The sequence below is a fragment of the Carlito syrichta genome, unplaced genomic scaffold (assembly GCF_000164805.1).
Source record: "Carlito syrichta isolate Samal-C Ts95f unplaced genomic scaffold, Tarsius_syrichta-2.0.1 Scaffold303751, whole genome shotgun sequence".
In the NCBI taxonomy this organism is placed as follows: domain Eukaryota; kingdom Metazoa; phylum Chordata; class Mammalia; order Primates; family Tarsiidae; genus Carlito; species Carlito syrichta.
Window position 1 is genome coordinate 56,581 of NW_007247847.1, and position 17,809 is coordinate 74,389.

Here is a 17,809-nt window from a genome sequence, read left to right on the forward strand (position 1 = left end):
GGTGGAGCTGGAAATAGACACTGGCAGCCACTACCAACTACTGCACTCTTCCCTCACGTGTTCATTGAGATAAGCCCTGGACCTGGAGTAAGAAGACCTGCTGTGCTACTACAAAGCCACTTGATGTCTTGTTGTCTGCATCTGTAAATTGGGAACAATAAACAGTACTCCTCAAAGTTGCCATGAGCATAAGTGAGATTAAAATAGGGACACTTATCAAAGTACCAACACAGAGCCTGGCACATAGAGTTGTTCAATAAATAATTTTTTGTCAGGAAATCTTAGCTCAGAGAAGACCTTCTCCAGAAGGCCGAGATGTGAGATAATATCCCTCGAAATTATACCAGGGCATCAGGATCCTTGAGAGTTCCTTAGAAACCTGCAGCCCCTTTAGTGCCCAAGGCCCCAGAACACTGTGCCAGGGCAACTGACAGGAGTGGAGGACTGGGCCCATGGGAGTAACCCCCAGATCCTGAGTAGACACTAGATGAACTGGGGCTTGGACCAAAATTATTCTGTACATAACACAGACTGGAGGCAGACTGGGCATATGTCTAGGAACACAGGTGAGCCAGGAGACTAGTTTTTGACCACTGGCATGCATCTCGGTAAAAGGGTAGTTTGTGGACAAGTGAGAGTGGCAACTCCATGTGGGGTAGGAGCCAGACACAGGGTTCAGCTCTGGCTCTGTGCTGCTCTTCTTTCTGCAGAAGACCATGAGACATACTTGAACATGAAGATCCTCTTCATCAGGGAGAAAGGGAACTTCTGATCAAGTTTCAATGCTCCTCGCTCTGAGAGGTCGAGGGAATAGCAGTATGTGAGGCCATATGCCAGCCCAGTTGCAAGTCCACAGACGTCACTGAAGAAAGAGGTCTGTGGAATGAGCCATGTGGCACCCAGCAGGAGCCATGGCACCAGGACTGAGGGCACAACCATGCCAAATACCAGGGCCTGCCTCATCTGAAAGTGGACCGAGGTGACTCCCAGCATGGCAAAAGCCACTGGGGTGAAACCTCTAACATCTTCCACCTCCCCTGACTTTGAAAGCAATGACACAGACTCAACTGACAGAAAGATGTTAGTTGAGAAGATACTGAAGATCAAGGTGAAGAAGCAATGGCAGAAGGTACCCATGGTTCTCTCAAAATTGCCAGCAAAATGCCAGATGATGACAACAACACAGAGCAGGGAGATCGGATTCTCCTAGACAAAGATGTAGGTCACCAGCCTGTAAACTTGCCAGTTGTGCAGGCCCTCGGACTTCAGCAAGAGGCCAGAGGGGACCAGGGGTGGCCGCTTGAGGTACAGGCAGGACCCAGACACCAACCGCGAGAGCAATGTGGGGAAGAAGGTGGTGGATGGCACTTCGGACTCAAGGCCCAGTCAGAATACCCGGTCCAGAGGCAGCCATGGCCACAATAGCTCCCGAGCTCCACCTCGGCCTGTGTCCTTATTTTTCATGAATAATCTGAATATTCTTTTTTTTAAACTTAAATCAATCAACTTAAAGGGGCAAACACATTGAAAGTGAATCTTCCTCTTTTTTTTTCTTTTGGAGTTACAGTCTCACTCTGTCACCCAGTCTGGAGTGCAGTAGCATGCTCAAGGTCACTGCAGTCTTGACCCACTGGATTCAGGTAATCCTTCCACCTCAGCCTTCAAGAAATTGAATGTTTTTAATGACTAATTATGTCAAACATTTTTCTTTTTATGTGCTTATATTTGACCCATATTACTTCTCTAGTATAATGTTTATATAAATCTTTGCTTTTTCTTGTTCAGTTCTTTTTAAATTATTGAAAGTGTTTGCATGTAATATGTTTCAGCTCTTTTTTTCTGTGTTTTCTTAACGTGTCTTTTTGGAAGCCAATTTTTTTTTTTAGTTTTGATTAAATCAAATCTATCAATTTTCAAATTTCTCTCAATTTCTTAAGGCTACCAAAAAAACTTTGCGTTTCCTAGGTTTCCAATGTAGTTCTCCAAAAATGGTATTTTAGAATGTAAAGTTTGGTCTAGGAGTGTATATGATTCAAAATAAGGGTCAAGATACTTTTCTCATAAAATGTCTAATGTTTCCAATACCATATGTTGCAGAGACTGAAACCTCTTTAGAGATCAAAAGTTGGGTTATATTCTGGACTTTATTATTTTCTCTACAATTCCAGTCTTTCTCTTTTAATTTAATACACTTTTTTTCCCTAGCTTATTAAGATGGAAACTAGAATTTGGTCTATATACAACTTTTAAATATAGACTTTTAAGTCTAAAATCTGCTTGAACTTTGTTCCATGGAGTTTGTATTTTGTGTTTCCATTTGTTCAATTCCAAATAATTCCTGAGTGTTCTTGTGATCTCTTTTTGACCTGTGGTTTACTGAGAAATATGTTGTTTAATTTTAAATACTTAAACATTTTTAATATACTTTTGGTTATTGATTTATGCTTTAAATTCATAGTAGTCAGAGAATATGCATTGTATTATTTGAATACAGAAAAATATATTTACATTTGTTTGATGGCCTAAAGTATGATCTTTCCTGGCAAATGTTTCATGTATACTTTAAAAGTGTGTATGCTATTGTTGAACAGGATTTTCTCTAAGTTATATACACTTCATTGATAGTGTTTTTCAAGTCTTCCATGCAATTACTACATTGTTGCCCAACTTTTATGATTAATTACAGAGAGAGGAGTGATAAACTCTTCCTCAGTAATTGTGGGTATTTAATTCTCCTTTCATGTCTATCAACTAATCAGCTATTGTTTTTATGTATTTTCATGATCTGTTGTTCTGTGCAGACACTATTAGGATTGGTCATCTTCTTGAGAAATTGACCGCATTACCATTGCATACATTTTTCATTATCCATGATGTTATTATTTTTCTTAAGTATGTTTTCCTTCCTTCCTTCTTTCCTTCCTTCCTTCCTTCCTTTATTTTTTGAGAACTAGTTTCACTCTGTTGCAAACGCTGGAGTGCAGTGACCTGATCATGACTATCACAACCTGAAATTCCTGAGCTCAGTGATCATCAAGCCTCAGCCTCCTGAGTAGTTGGAGTTAAAGGCACCCATGAACAAGCCCATTTATTTTTTCTATTTTGTGTAGAAATGGTGTCTCACTTTGTTGCCTATGCTGGTCTTGAACTCCTTGTCTCCAGCAATGCATCCATCTTGACCTACCCAAGTGCTGGGATTATAGATGCAAGCCATTGTGACTGGCACTATTAATTTCAGTGCCAAAGTGCTTGTATTACAGGTTCAAGCCACTGTGCACAGCAATATTAATTTCAATTTCCTCTCCTTCATCTATTGGGTATTGTTGCTTCTGTCTTTTGGAGAATTCTGAAAATTCTGAAGCCTCCAACACCTGGAGTATTTTATAAGTGTAACACAGCCGATATTGCTCACCACTGATATAATGCAACACTCCTGATAACATCATCATCTTGAGACTACTCAGGCAAATAAATATAATACAACTTCCTTCCAAACCTATGTCTCTGTGGGTCAGGCGTCCTTTGTCCCTGGTTATTCAAGGCTTTGTAGTCTCTTTAGATCAGGACTAACCTTACTTTTGGCTCTGAATGTTTTAAACATTACTATCTATTTTTATACATCTCAATATGGGATTCCTGCTTAGTTCATACCAAATGTAATAACAGCCACTTTTGAACATCATCTTAAATTTCATTTTTTAGAAAAGTTTTTGAAATGAGAACTATTATAAATCTTTTTCACAAGGGAGGAAACTGATATTTACTGACTTAGATAACTTGGCTATGTACACCAACAGCTAATTCTAAGACTGGCTTTCAGAATTATATCTTTAAAAAAAATTTCCATTCACTAAAATGTATTGATCCCTTACCAAATGCCCGATACTATTCATTTATATGATTCATGAGTGTGTTCAGTGGATATGGCAGTGAAAAACAACAAAATTTTATCTTTAATTGGGGGATTGAAGAGAACAATAATTTAGCAAATATATAAACACAGTATAAACATATAAATAAAACTTATGTCTATGGCCGAAATAAATAGTATCTAGGGTAAGTACTACAGAAAGAAAGAATTCAGGAATGGAGATGAAGTGTATTAGTAGATTGGTGGAGTTTAAATTTTCCAATTATAGTGATGATGAAAATTAAGAAGAAAAATAAAAGGGTTCTAGAAAACAGACATGTGCATATGTGGGGAATGAGTGCTCCAGGCAAAGTGAACAGCCAGATGGAAAGGCTATGAAGCAAGAACATCCATACAGTACTCAGGAATATCCATACATTATTCAGGGAACAGAGAGGACATAAATGTGTGTGGAGAGAGAGGGGGCTAAGTGTGGAGAGTAGAATACAATGAAATCAGAAAGGATATGGGGCACTCAAATCTTAGGATTTTGGAGGCAATTTGAGGTCTTTGGCTTTTGCTTTGAGTAATCCACCATAGAGGTTTGAATGATATCATATTATTTAAGAGAATTTCCCTAGAGGTCATGCAGGATTGTGGGATTGAGAATGCAGGAGAGTAATAGTAAAGAGTAAAGAGTAAGAGTAAAGAGCAAAGATTAGGAAAACCAATAAAATATACCAAAAATGTATTTACTTCAAACTGTTGGATCAGGGATTGAAAAAAAAAAAAAACAGGCTCACAGATCATGTTGTATATTTGTTGAACTATGAATGATTCTTATGTGTTGAAAGGGTCTTAGTAGTATATAAGATGAAAAGCAAGAGGAAGGGGAGAAAAAAGAGGATGAGAAAGAATGGAAGGAGTTACAGAAACTGTCTATGGACCACAAAGACAATAGTCTAAAAATCTGGAAAATATCTGCCAAAATCCAAAGTAGAGCAAATGGCTGAAACTAGGTCCTCAACAAAATCCAAATAAAAAAATACACAGTGAATTAGCTGCTGAATGTAATATAGAATGATAGGTGTTGAGAGTTATCTATGACTTCATTCTCAAGCATCACTAAAAACGCCATTGATTTCCATTGAGCTATTTTAAAATAGTCTGATTTCCAAAACAGTAAAACAAAAGGAAGGCACTAACATGAACAATATCATAAAAATATACACAAACAGGATAAAATAACACAAAACACCTTTATAGCACTTAAACATTCATGATAATTATGGAATTGAATCTTCAAATCAACTGTAAGGGAGAGGTATAATTTCCCTTTAGAGATTGCTATATCCTAAATCTTTAGTAGTTGATTGCTCAAGGAATAATATGACTAATTTATTGTTTTCAAGAGGTCTGAAATGCAGTCACGTGTTTTCAGAGTTCCTATAGTAAATCTGGATTCAACATTTGTTCCAGCTTGTTATGTTTTTCAAACAAACAAAATCAAGAAATTATTCCTTAGTCAACTCTCCTCCAATGATATCAATGAACTATTGTCAAGTGCCATGATTTTAAACCATTTCTGCTCCTGGAGAGATTAGAAAGACCTTATAATATGTTTCCTCTTTTCAAAGAGGATTTGGATCTGAGCAAAACTTTTTGTGTCTTAACAATTTTAGTCTTCTTGGGGATGGAAGTTCAAATGCTCTGAAATATTATTAAAGAAATATTATGAGTAGAAAGCTAAAAAGAAGTGTTTAGTATGTTAATAATGTAAATGTTAGTTTAAAATAGTTATTCTAAAAGTAAAAAAATACAAAAATATTTTTACTAACCTCTGTCTCGTGGTTTCTGATGATTGGTTTTGCATGTCATTTGTGTGGTAACCAACATCAGCACAAGAGAGAAAAAGAAACCAATGAAATGGTCCAAAAAAACAAGATTTAAATTAGATGAGTCCATGAGGAGGATTTTCCAAATCTCTTTTGCCATGTAGAATCTTCCAACTCCTAGGAGAATGATACGTGTTTTCCTTGTCCTGACACCCAAGAGTTAATGTTTCTTCTGTTGAGCATAAGAATAGCGATATATATTCCGTTGAAAATAATGTGTAGACAAGAGTGGACATAGCTGGCATGCTCACAGTGACCACATTGTGTTGATCACATTTTATCCAATACATTGATCTACTACTAACCTACAAATAAATTGTGTATTTGTAGTCTAGACATATTCCTGAAAGGCCAAAGAAACTGGTTTCTTATCCATATGGAATAATCTGCTGGTGAATTTGTCAGGATAGGCCAAAATGGATTTAGAATATGATACATATTTATATTCCTCAAATAGACCAAATAGAAAACCTGGGCTGCCAGGTTGAATGAGAAAAGAAATGTGCTATGATGCTATGTTAACAACCGGTGGTTTCTACCATATATTTTTTTGAGTAGACTTACTTAGGTGTTGAAGTAAAAACCTCCTTCTAGGCATGCAGGAGCTCATCATAGATATGCTGCTGTGCTAAGTATGCAAACGTCTACAGAAAAGAAATATACACACACACACACACACACACACACACACACACACACACACACACACACACACACACATCTCATGATGTATGCATGATAAGGAGGCACACAAGCCAGAGTATGTTCTTTGTAATCATACAGCCATGGTTCAGAGGCAGGGACAACACATGTATCACCTGAGGAATGTTCTGAAGCTTAAATGACTAAAGCCAACTTGTAAAAATAAATGAAGAGACAATGCCTTATAGGGAGGAATACTATAGGGTGCAGCACCCCGTCAGGTCCCACAACCGCAGCATCTTCGCACCTGGACTTGTACCTTCGCGACCAGGGCGGCCCTGGAGATGGGAGAGGGCCTGGAGGAGCCTGGCAGGACCTGGCTTGCTCCTGGGCTGAGCTTTGATCAGGCTCCGCCCCTGTGATCCAGAGAAGAAGGCCAGCGACACACAGTCACTGAGTGCCTAAGCCAGGCAGTCCCCACCAATCCCCACAGGGTGGCCCATCTGGTGCCAATCACCTGCAAGTAGCAGCAGGAAATTCCCAGGAGACAGAAAGTCCACCTGCGCCGGCGGTTGGCGGGGCCTCGCGCGATGCCATAGTCGCCCCTTCTTGGTGCTTGGCCGGAACCACGCGCCTTCCCTGACGCGCCCCCTCATGTCACGAGCCCCACTGAGACGTCACAGGCGTGGGCTGGCCAGTGTGTGCTTGGCAGAGAGAGGGATTGGTCGCTAGGGGACTCGTCTCCGCTGCTGACACTTTTCTGGTGATCGCAGGCACACAACCCGCTCGCAATGGGCAATTTCCTCAGTTTTTTATTCGCTAACTTGGTTTTCTGGCCCCGCCGGCAACGCCGGCGGCGCCGGATCCCAGCCGTCCCGGCTTCTGCCAGGTTCCCCCGCCCGGCCAGGGCCACCCCGCGGCTCATGAGTCTGCCCCTGTCTTTTTCCTGCCCGTAGGCTGCTGAATCCTTGTCTGGGTCGTATGATTCCACCTCCTAGACTCTACATCGCCCCGAAAGAGCTGTGTCGTCTCCCGCGGGTCACGGCTCCCCTCTGGGGACGCCGCTGCCTGAATCCTGGAGTCAAACCCCGAGAAGGAACCCGCGCTGTCTGCGGAGAAATCGCTGAAGTATGGACACTGGACCTCCGCACGGATCGCTCCTCTCAGCCACAAGTATACCCTCCTGCCTTCCCCACCTGAGCAGGTGGTCAGTTCTATGGAACTGATACCAACCAGGCTCCCCAAGGAGGTCAAGGGGAGGGCCCAAGGAGACCCGAAAGGTGATGAAAGAGGAGGATCAGGTTGAGACCAAAGAGCAGGAGGTCCAAAAATAGGCCCACCCTATCAAGGAGGAAGTGTCTTTGACATATCGGCCCCTAGAGACCAGAGGAGATCTCACTTCCGTGGGGTGCAGTCCTGGACTTCTGGAGGGCAGTCTCCCATGCTCTAACTCAAAAAACTTGAGTCAGAAGGCCCAGGTGTTTCCAATGGGCTCCCTCTATGAAGAACATACCAATCCAAGCAGGCTGGAGATGTGTCCTGCCTCTTGAGACAGATCCAGCCATGCTCCCAGACCTAGCCCTGAGCTTCTCTTTGTTGCTGGACAAGTCCACCAAGGACATGTTGGAGTGTCCAGCTTTGCAGACTTGCTGGTGTGCTGTATGAAGGAGATGCAAGTAGCCACCCCATATTTCACCAAGCGACTCCTTAAACAGGGCTGTCAGTCCTAGGCCTTTGCGAAAGAACATTTTCTATTTCACTTCCACAGTTGCCACTGTGTCCACTGCAACTGCTTTTGAATATAATTGAGCTGCCCCCAAATACTGAATGTCTGGAAATGGCTATTTAGAATGATTTGGGTTCTTTGTGGAAGTACATTAGGGCTAAAAGAAATAGAAAAAGCTTGCAGCATAAGAAGAGAATGAAACACTAACCATGCAAATTGTACCACCACCCAGGCTGTCCCTTCTTTCTCCACACCTGCTGGAAGACAGCAGCCTCCCTGCTTCTGGTCAGTTACACTTTGCAGGTCCCAACTGTTCTTTTCACCACTGATTAGGCTGACTTGGCTGCCACCTCTCCTACCCTGTCTGTCTGCCTCCTGTTCCCAAACCCTGATCCTCTAACTCTCACTTCAGCTGAAGAAGTTCCAGACATTACTGTGTGTCGATTCCCATCCTTCTTTTTTCTTCCTCATACCTCATCTAGTCCTTTCTATCATGACCCCTGTTATCCCTGGCAAGCCTATTAATTCTACAGGCTTTTTTTTTCATTTCTAGCATCTCAGCTAATACATCTGCTCACTTGACCTCACAGCCCACTTCAGACCTTGGGGTCATTTACATTGACAATTCTCTTCTTTCTAAGGCTGTATTTTTCAAATCCACTTCTAGCTTCTGGGTGAGTGGACTCCCATTTTCCCAAATTCCAAATTATGTGCAATACAGTGTCACCCCGAGAAGTCATCACAATGAGAAGTCATCTTCCCATCTACCTTATTTTCTCCAGTCCCACTCTAACATTTAACCATACTTTATGTGGGAAAATGATCTATAAGCCCAAATTAAGAACACTCCATGGTCAACAGCAGATCCCTGTCTCCCCAGTTTTTACAAGACTTCTGATCATAGTTCCTCTGGTGACTTCCACTCTCGTGAGCAGCATATCTGAAACAATATCCAAGCCAACTGTTGACTCCAGTGCTGTAGATACCATGGCTGTCAGGTTCCAGTCTCCCCTGAATCCAGGAGTGGTCTGCTATTCACACAGAGAACCTAAGGCCACATTGGAAAACATGGGTAGTACAACAAAGAACAACACTGTGGATGTAGGGAAGGATCTTTCAGAGAAACCAGACCCCTTCCCTGGGTCATTCATGTCTCACCCTGGGGTCAAACTCTAACTTTATCTGGAAAGTTGACCCTGGGAAGGGGTGGACATCAGTAGGGCTGTTTTGTTTCTCATAAGGACCAATGAGTACATAGTTGCTAACCCCAATAAGCAGGGATCTCACCTAGGGCCTCCTAACTGGTATCCAGTTAAGCCTCAAGGACAGACCACAGTTCCCCTTGCTCCCCAGGGTAAGGCACATCTATGTATACTATCTCCCTCATTGCCCACCGTTTTCTCCCTCAAAAGAATGGAGCTAAGCAGTGTTCATGATGCACCTTAGTCTCAAACTCCCTCCCTAAACTTAACTGCTGAAGTCACTGTGTGGGTTACAGGATAGTCCTGAAAGCTCAGTCTCCCTGAGGAGCCTCTCCAGGATGGTAGCATAACAAGAAGCCCAGCATAGAAGAAACAGTACCTCCCTTCATAACACCAGGAGCTGCTTACTCTTCATGCAGACCAGAGTATGTGCCCCAGATTGTCAGGGCCTGCCATCAGGCACGGTCTCTTCCTCGGGGTCCTCTTCTCTGTCTCAGCCCCTTACTAACATAGATTGTAGGCAGAGACTAGAAAAAATAAATTCCATAAAATTGCCATTGTTAGGCATGCATCCTAAGACAATGTTGATACTGAGTGAAATTTGGAGAGTGAGGAGTGTGGTGAGTCCTGGGTAGGCACCTGACTCCTAATTTGTCTCCCTTCTCACTTGGACACTGAAATACGATTAGCACCTTTCAAAAGGTGGATTCATTGCTCTTTAACCCTGCCCTGTGCACATGGAAGTAAATGCTTCTACAGTTTCAGAGACAGTCTTAGTCATTTGGGAACATTTCCTAAGGTGGAGGCCTTGGGCTAGGCAAGGCCATCAAACAGCCCTGAATACTCACTTGTCCTGAACCTCAGTGAGAAGAGGGAAGCAGGAGATTGAAGGGAGAAGTTCAGGCTCTGGGGATCATTCCAGAGCTTTGTTTTCTGAGGCCTTTCATGGACCCATATTGCAAATCTGTTCCTCTCCACTCGGTTGTGCAAGCCCCACTTTGGGCCCAGAACATGAACCTGATCCTGGGAGCTGGTGCTGGGAAAGAGACCCCCAAGGGAAGGGTGAGAACTAAACTCCCCAGGGATCCTTGGAGGAATAGCAGCTGGGGAAGTGAGCACTGACAAAGGGCAATGACCATGGTTTTCATATAATTGTCCTCAGGAACCCTCGGAGACAAGACCTAGGTCCCCTGTGTCTCTAGTCTCCAATTCTTCCAAGTCCAATGACTTGTCTCTGTCATTGCTCTAAATCCTGTGTGTCCTTTCTCTAAGGCTCACAGGGACAATCTCTTGATGTTCTACACTCATTACCACATGTATCTGTGTCTCCTCCAACTTCTCCCACAGACAATATCCTGCACAGTTAAATGAACTTTTTTTGTGTCTGATACTCAATCTTAGCCTGTTAAAAAATGTCTCTGCAGGAAGGCCATATTGCAGACACCTCAGCCCTTTGGCAGGACAGCTGTGCCTGGGCTGCCCTAGCTTGATCCTCTCTCTTGTTTGTCTTCTACACTAGCCCTAGCCCATATCCAAGCTAGACTTGAGACTTCAGGACCATTTCAACAGATGGACAGAAATTGACAGGATACTCATTTCCAATATGATTTTAATGATTGGCAATCTTGAAACTAAGTGCTTAAAAAGAAAAATGTGTTTCCTTTTGTTTCTGAGAATTACAATGAAAACTAATACTCATAAACAATAGTCAGATAAGCCCAGTATGGGGAACTGTAGATCTTCTTAGAGGCCAGCAATGTCTAAAACATTCTTCTGTGGTTGAGATGCATGGGCCCATCCTCACTGGCCTGAGTTAGAGGCAACAGAAGGTGCTTCTTCTCAAGAGGCAAACTCAGAGCTCACGGCACCCCAGTAAATCTGACAGAGGGCTGCACTCTGGGCTGAGCACTTCGAATCCCATGATGCTAGAGATGTTGGTAAAGGGCTCATAGTTGTATAATAATGCAGCCAAACACTGGCCCTTTACCTAGGGAGCTGAGGAGGAGAGTCCAGCTGTAGCTGATGGTCTTGTGAAGCTTTGGGAAGTTCACAGCATGGCCTGGGTGACTCTCCTACTTCTCTTCTCCTCTCCCTCCTCACTCTCTGCCCAGATTCATGGAGATTTGAGAGACCAGCCTCTGGAAGTAGTCCCTCTGTCTTCCTTCCTCATTTTTTAACATGTATCTGCTTTCATTTAAAGTGCTAAATCTCAGATTGTGATGACTTTTGACCCCTCACTGACTTTGTCCTCAGAAAAGACTGTCATACTAATCTGTGGCTCCGGTAATAGAGTGATCACCAATGGTCACTATCAATATCTGATCCAGTAGATATCTGGCCAAGTCTCCAGGGTGATGTGTGATACAAGCAACGAACATTCCTGCACCCCTTCCCAATTCTCAGGTCCCTTCCTACTTGGAAAAGTTGCCCTGACTCCCTGAGGAGCCCATTCCAAGGATGATGCTGAGTACTACTATAGGCTACACTACTATGGTGTTTAGCACAGCAAGAGACCAAGATTAGAAACCAGGGCACAAAGCTGCCTTTCCCTGAGCCTGCATACAAAAATGGCTATGTAATATCAGGATCATATGACCAGACACCTGAACCCTCAGGATAGGCTAAATGTCAACTTTCCTTAGAAGAAAGGTGAATAAAAGAATATGAATTAATTCTATTCATGCATGAATCTTACAATGAAAGATATTTGTGAATGATTTGGATGAAAGTTGTACACAAAAATCAGAATTTGATTATTCCATGTTTCAAATAAAAACAGTCAGTTTAATCAGATTAAAGAGTAAGGTCAACCACATTTTCTCCAGGAAGAAACCTCCAATAATTTTCTTTTTGCCAACAGTAAAAGGAATAAGCAATCATTTTACATATTAATACAGTTTATTTTATTAAGTTTAATTTTAATACAATACAGATGCATTGTATAACATTTTTAAAATATTAAAAACTATATTATTTTAGAAAATAATCTCTAATGCTGTGTTAAAATATGTTATGCTAAGTAGGTATGAAGTCTTAACTCCTAGTGCTGCAGAATGTGATCATATTTAATAAACAGTGTCATTGCAGACAAAATTTATTCAGATGAGGCCATATTGGAATAAGATGGTCTCCTTAAGCAATGTGCCTATAGTCTTTATAAAATGATAGTCATGAGACAACAGGAAGACACAGAGATTGGATTTATGCAGCTTCAAGCAAAGGGACACTAAAGATCACTGGCAAACCACCAGCAACCAGGAGGAGGGAAGGAAAAAAATTATTTATAGGTGTCAGAAGGAACATAGGCTTTGGGGGACCAACCTCCAGAAATGTGAGGCAGTACTTTTCTGCTTTTTTAAACAATCTAGTTTGTGGTTCTTTGGGATTGCAGTCCCAAGAAATTAATACACCAAACAAACACTCTAACTCACAATGTTTCTAAAATTCATTGTGGTCACTTCACTTAGACCCTCCATATTTTCACAAGTATGCTCATATTCATGCTCATATTTCTAATCTTTATGGTTGTGATTTTTAAAAAAATTTATGACTGTGATTTTTATGTAAGATAATATAAAGAATTCCTCATTTTTAGCATAGCCCTGTCTTAGGACTGTGGATTACTAGTCCCCAGAATTGTAAGCAAATGCATTTATGTGGCTTTTCAACCATGTAATTTGTGAAACACTGTTATGACAGTCCTAAGAAATGAAGACAACAAGCAACCAATATAAAAATATGTCTGAATGCATTTCTTTCATCTTGATCCTTTTTTACAAGTATTATATTTATGCTCATATTTCTCACATTAATAATTGTGGTTTTCAGTTAAGTTTCATATAAGAAATTCTCCATCTTTAAAATACATAAATATAGACTTTCTGCATAATATTATGAAGATTATAAGTACTAATGCAAAGTTGCTGTTTTTCCACTTATTCACTGGGTCTTCAATATGGTGTGAAGATATCTTGTTACTGATAAAACCCTCGGGTCATCTCTGTGGATTTTTGGGCTCACTGGGAGTTGCCAGCACAGTCACTGAAAAACCTTGAGTGGCATATGCCTGGCACATCAAGCACAACATGAGACATCAGTGGGAAATTTTCTGAACACTTTGGTGGGAAGCAAAGTAGACTGAGGAAAAAGGATCAATTTGTTTCCAAACTCATTGTCAGCTTTGTGACTGGGTCAGACCAGAGCTTCTCAGACTTTGATATGCTCACAGATCCTCTGAGATCCTGGAACATGTGGATTCTGACTCAGTGGGACTAGAGTGAGGCCTCAGATTTTGCATTACTAAAATGCCTCTTTTCCACCAAACTCAAAGAGTATCAATGATATTTTAATAACATTAAATTAAAGAATGTTGGAAAATAAAAAGGGAATCTGTTGCAGATAAACTACAATAAATCTTTTACAGAGAACTAAGGACTATTTGTTTAAGAACAATTCCCCAGTCATGGAAAGAACATGACCAGAAAGGACAGCTGTGGGGCTGAAAGAGGCTTTGTTTTCTTTAAGAAACAGAAAATAAATGAGAGCAAACACACCCCAAACCTCACCTCACACCTCTGCCCCTTGGCTCTTGACCAACTTCCCCGTTGGCTTCTCCTCAAGTCTCCTCTAAAGTGCAGCTCATTCTCATCCCCTTTTTTTTTCTCCATCACTGATTCATTAATCCCATCATCAGTCTTCTGGTCACTGTCCCTTTCATTTCTCTTCCCTTCTCTTCTGTGACCTTCTGTACTTATCATCAAGATATTTATCTCAGAAAATATATGGACATTTTCCAGATCTCTCCTTGAAAGTTGTCGCTTGCATCACCACTTTTTCTTGAATCTGTCAACTCCTTACTGCATAAGAATCTCTGGGTCTATTGGCTATTTTTTCCTAACCCTCTAGTTCCTTCTCCTCCCTGGAATTATCCTCATTTCTACATAAATCCATTAGATCACCAAATAAGTCCACTTGTCTACCATACACTTACTGTGTGCTCCCTATGTGCTGATCTCACAGAAGAAGAGTTAAGAGAGAGAAACATGCCTTCTTGAGCTGATGGGCCATTAGGCTTATGGGTGAAATATTATTGTTCTCCAAACTGACAGGATATGCACTCAGGCACACCCTCTCCTTCTGGAACCCATGATTCCTCTTAGGACCTCCTGAAATAGGTTGTAGAAAGAGAGAAGATAAAATATAAATTACAAAATCACTAATCCTAGGCACAAATTCTAGGGCAATGTAGTTCATACATCCCCAGAGGACTCCCTATAAAATAGAATGTTATATGTCCTGTATCTCTGAAGAGGTCCAAGTAGAACACTAAAGACTGAGACTATGTGAAAAGTTGCCTTGTGTAGGAGCCTGACTCTACCCTTCTGCAGGGATTAGACAGTGGTCAAGGCACTGGTGAAGGCAGGAGCCTCTCTATGGACCACCTGACATCTGGTCACATACATGATGGACTTGAGTCTGGGTGACAAGTGGTGCTGTGGGCCTGTAACTGAGGACTTTGCAAGGCTCTCAGCTAGGAATCAGCAGCTGGTTCCTCTCTGGGCCCCAAGGGAGGCTCAGGCAGGGGAATCCCCAGAATACCCCTCCCAGAAATTACACCAAGCTATTAGGACTACACACAGGCCCAGGGAGGGATTGGGTGGGCAAAGGAAGAGAAGCAAATTTGCATGAAGGGCCCCTCTCTCTCCTCTGGGGCTACAGAGTGGATAAAAGAGAACTGAAGCATATCTGCCTTACAGAACTCTGATGTGTCTAGACCACGGCCTGGACCGCACTTCTCATTCTCACTCTCTTCTCCTTCACTGCACATGTCAGGATGGTCCTCAGCATCTTAATCCCTCGACTCACTGATACCACCTCCCAAACTCATGGCAGAGATGTCCTTTTCTCCTTCCTTCATCCAGGACTTAATGGGTGTCTGTGTTTCCATGGTCCCTAACCCAACCTGTGCTGATTCAGTCATCCTTTGCATCTGCCTCTCTGGGAGCCTTGGCAAAGCTCATCTGCAATCTAAGCAGTGGGTGCAGTACCACACCATCAACAGCAGCCAGGAAAGGCTCTTCTATACCTGATGTGTGTTAAGGGAGATGGAAGCCACAGCAAGGGGGATGGGATCCTTGATTACTTCTCAGGCCTCAGCTCTGGAGTCAACTGCTGCTTTACTACCTCCAATGTCCAGTCATAAGATGAGACTGATTATCATTGTCAGACCTGGGAAAGTGGTACGTCCTACAGTGACACACATAGATGAGGAAGTAGGACAAAACCTTAGCCTACCCTACTGGGCTTGTTCTGTGAACATTTTCAAACTTGAAACTATGTTCCATATTCACAAGCTCTACTTGGAAGCAATATTTTTGTTACCAATTTTTAAAATTCAACATTACTGAAATTTGAGGAAAACTGAAGACTAAATCTAAAACATGATGACACCAAAATGTTGCCTGTTTATTCATATGTGATAAAGTCAGAATTCATGTAGCTGAACTTTTTTCCTAAAATGAAGAAAATGTGGCATTAGAATGTACCTCCCCACTGTCTCTAAGGGCTTTCTCTGAAAATGTAGGAACATTTAACTCCATGTATCCAGGACAAGGTAAGAGGGTGCTGTTCCCACTCCTTGAAAGGTGCTAATCACCTCTCAGTGCCCAAGTGAGGAAAGAGAATAATTAGGATATAGGAGCCTACCTAGGGCTCACCTCTCTCTTCACTCTCAAAGTTGCTCTCGGTATCTACATTGCCCTGTAATTTATGCCTGGGACTGAAAATTTTTTTTAATTATATTTTTCTTCTCTCTTTCTGCAATCTATGCTACTGAGGGGCTAAGAGAAATAGGGCTTTCCAGAAGTAGAGGGTAGGTCTGAGAGCAGGTCCTGGCAATTTGGACAGCAAGCTGGTCTGCCCAGGGATAAAAAATAAAAAACAACTCCTGATGTCTTGGAGGGAGGCACTATCTTGCCAGCCCTAAGTTCCTGGTGTGCTCCTCTACAGGGGAGATTTCTCAGGAAGGCTGAGTTCCCAGGACTGCCCTGTAAACTGCACAGTGAGTTGGGCAGATGAGTCTAGGGAGAGGAGGCTACATAGAGATCTGAGACTAAGTGGCATTAGGACATGAATACTATCCACTTTTGTGGGGATGGAGCAAAGCGGACAGTGGAAAAGACAGACAGGAAACATGAGTATGTCTGGACTTCAAGCTGCAGGGGGAGGTGTGCCTTTCCCTGAGCCCTGTGTTCGGCTTCCCAAGTAATAGTCCCCACTTGGCCTTGAGCTGGAGTTCTCTGCCCTCTGATCACAGGGACGAGCAACTGTCCCACAGGTCATTGGGAGTTATGGAACAGCCCCATGCAGGTCAATCCTCTTCTAGGGTAGGATTTCTAGGTAAAGTTAAGATTCAGGGCTCATATGGAGCTTGATAAGCCAGCAAAGACTGGTTCTGAAAGATCCCATCCTCACTCCAACTGTGGGAGAAGATATAAGGAATTTGGAGAGACCAGGCCCAGCTGAGGGCCCTGAGGATGAAGAATTATGTGGGGTTCTCCAGCATGACCTGGACTCCATGGCTTCTCCACCTTGTTATTTAATCCACAGTTGACTGCAGCTGGGCATCGGGGCTGAAGATAAAAGGAATAGAGACCATGCATGTTTCCCTGACCCCATATCTTTCTTACCCTGTATCTGTCCTGACAATCAGGATCCTGAATCCAGTCTCTGATGCCTCATTCATCTACAGTGCTTATGAGACAGATGTCCATCTTCTGCACTGTAGGTAGTAGCAAATCTGGCCCCAGTAGCTCCAGAATTTGGTGATTCAGAATTTCTCATTGTCACTGTCAACAACTCCCTGCCCAGCAGGAGGAGGCTGTACTCTGATTACCTATCTGGGGTAATGTCAGAGGGGTTCAACTAGCTGAACGGCATCAAAAAGGCTGAGCAAGGTAACATTATTTTGAGCTAATTCATCGTCCAATACCCTCCTTGATTTTGACAGAGTTTGGTCAAGAGCTAAATGTTAACCCCTACCCCTGATGATTTGAATGAAATGATATTAGACACAGCTAGAAGGTACTCAGTATCCTGAATCTCTGATACCTGTCACCATGTGGGCCAATGAGGAGCTGAACTTTGACTTCCAACTGTCTATGAGAGTTCAGGGTGAGGGAAGGAAGCCAAGGTTATTGGCACTCCTCTCTCTGGTGTCAGTGAGGCACAGCACACTCCCATGGAAGTTAATCTTTTACCCTGTCTTGAAGGGAACATATCTGTGCAAAATATTGTGTCCTTTTTTCATGAAAGTGTCAGCAGCACTAACGTAGTTAGAGTCAAGTTCCACTATTGCTTTGACTGTTGAAAAGTTGAACATACAACCTGTGTCTTTCTGCTAAAATGCAACAAGAGTATTGCTTGGTAAAAAGAAGATTAAATGGTGATCATAGGTTCAAAATTTAGTGTCCAAAAAGTCTAGTACTTAATTTTT

The 17,809-nt window shown here is 42.2% G+C and overlaps 1 pseudogene; it reads right to left on the reverse strand.

The window, feature by feature from the left end:
- Positions 1–286: 286 nt before the first annotated feature.
- Positions 287–7,312, reverse strand: LOC103261571 (annotated as a pseudogene).
- Positions 7,313–17,809: the final 10,497 nt, after the last annotated feature.